Genomic DNA, 2226 nt, shown 5'->3' with positions numbered 1-2226 from the left:
ACAGCATCTCGGTTCCTCCGATACTGTTGCCTGTGTACAGTTGTCGTGGCCCTTGGCACTTCTTGTCCCCAAAGCTCCAGCGATTCCTTTCGTACAACAAGGGGACCAATGCAGCACCACCTCTCCAATTTTAAGTAGCATTTTCGCTGCCTTCACCACTAGGATCATTGTCACTGAGCAATGTAGGGATGGGTTAGAGCTGATCTTGGAGTCTTTGCTACAAAACCTTGAAGGTCACCATTAAGGAAACTGGCTACCAGGTCGTGGATGTCCAAATTAAGGAAAGGAAGCAATTTGTTCCATCCATCTGAACGGTCCCTTACAGGATGTCCTAGGACAGGCACAAAACCAGCAAGAATCAGGAAAAAAATTAGTAAAAAGACCATTGTTATTATTTTTCTTTCTCCTTGTTCCTAAACAAAGCTATGTTTAGATAAACAAAATCCTTCTTGGCAGCTCTCCCAGGAGTGTCCCAAAACAATGGTGGATGTTTACAAACAAACCTGCTCTTGGCAGCTTTCCCAGACAATATTCCCACAACAAAACCAAAGGAACCAAAACAATCCCACTTCTGACACCAAAACCATCTGTAGCCAGTTGGAGTTGGCTTCCTGCCAAACCCCACAGACTACAGAAGATTACTACGTGTAAATTTAGGGTAGAACTTAGGTGGGAGGTTCCTGTGCCACAGAGCTCTTGCCCACAGTTTCTCTTGGGAAAGAATGGAGTTCCACAGCTCATTGCTTCCATTTCAATCTTTTTTGACCACTCTGGAAAATCTGGACAAACCTGATGACCAGAAGTCTTGGGCTTTACCACAGGTGTCTGGGTGGTGTTCTGAGAGCCAGACTTCTGCTCAGTCCCAAACTGATGCCAAGATGTCCCAGGCCAGGTGAATCCTGAAGTGGACTTGCAGCCAGAAGTCCGCTGACAGCGCTGCTTGGGACTGCAGATCTGCTTCTGTGGCGCTCCAAAAAGAGCTTGGTGTTGGCCTCTGCAAGTCTCTCAGTAGCTCTGAAACATTCACAAGCACACACAGAGTCATCTTTGGCAGGAAGGCTTTTGCAAAGTTACCCTCCACAGCCTTGGCTACTACTCGACTTCTAAAAGCCAAGGGCATGAAGAGTGTCCAAAACCAGCACATCCTTTGATCTGAGCTTGTTCACAGGGCCTGTTTCTAAGAAATCACACCAAGTGCAAGGAGCAGCCAGTGTCACCTCCAGAAGAACTCTGGCCTACCCTGGCCTTCTCAAGGAAAGCTCAACCCTCAGACCCGCTGCCAAAACAGAAGCCAAGAAAGAGCCGCCTTATTTTGGATTCACAGAATCCAACTCTCTTCTCCCAGAGGCCTCTCCTTATTCAAACAGGAAAGGGCACAAGATTCATCTTTTCTGTCACCCACGGGATGAGGAGAGTAGAGACTGGCAGAAAGACTGCCTGCTAAAACAACCTCAACTTGAAAAGACACCAATAATGCCATAGTGGTGGTGCTGTGGGGTTACTGCTGGAACTCTAAAGAGAAAGGAAGACAGGTCTGAGGAAGGGAAGGGTCTGAAGGAACATTCCCCACAAAGATGCCACGTTCTGCTTTCACACCTGACGCTGGCCAGATGTAGAAAAGGGATTTCTTTCTAAGGAAAATGCAGGAGGAAAAAGGAGTCTGTTCTTACCCGTCCAAAAAAGCACGGACTTACCTTTCCAGTCTCTTGGTGAGGCTTTTTCTGGTTTGGGCTTCCACCAGATACAGCTCTTTGTACTTGTCCACTTCTGCCTGGGTGGATTCCTTTTGAAAAGGTCTTTCTGCTTGGTTGCTTTTTATCCTTCCCAGTGCACGTTCCAGATCTCTAATTCTGTCTTCTAACTGTTTTTTCAGTGAGTCCACATGACTGGTTCTGATTTCTTCTAATGTCTCCTGGTGGGCTGCCTGTGCCTGAAGGAGACAGTGCACCTTCAACCACCACAAGAAAAAGAGAGCTCTGCCCAGCACAAAATTGCACACACCCACTTTCAAGGGCCCAGCCTTACTCAGAGAGGTGGCTCTGCCTCCTCACTCCCAGCAGCAACCAAGGCAGAACCCAGGAGCTGCCAGGGCAAACAATTCTTTTCATTGGGAAAGAAGCCCAAATGAGCACTCTGCTTCAAAGCTACTAATGAAGAGACACTGGGTCTGTAGGGCAGGTATGTCCAAAGGGATTCTTCAAAGACAAGAAGAGCTTCCACCTCCAC

The 2226-nt window shown here is 47.6% G+C and overlaps 1 long non-coding RNA gene across 1 annotated transcript; it reads right to left on the bottom strand.

Moving 5' to 3' along the window:
- Window positions 1-258: 258 nt before the first annotated feature.
- On the bottom strand, window positions 259-1927 carry LOC115308111. The gene is made up of 3 exons (XR_003916442.1): window positions 1695-1927; window positions 790-1014; window positions 259-331 (listed from the first exon to the last, which is right to left on the bottom strand). It is a non-coding gene; the product is annotated as an uncharacterized LOC115308111 (long non-coding RNA).
- Window positions 1928-2226: the final 299 nt, after the last annotated feature.

Source organism: Manacus vitellinus, unplaced genomic scaffold (assembly GCF_001715985.3).
Source record: "Manacus vitellinus isolate BGI_N305 unplaced genomic scaffold, ASM171598v3 ctg7180002429668_pilon, whole genome shotgun sequence".
NCBI lineage: Eukaryota > Metazoa > Chordata > Aves > Passeriformes > Pipridae > Manacus > Manacus vitellinus.
The sequence above is the reverse complement of the archived record's forward strand: the minus strand, read 5'-3'. Positions and strand labels throughout refer to the sequence as shown.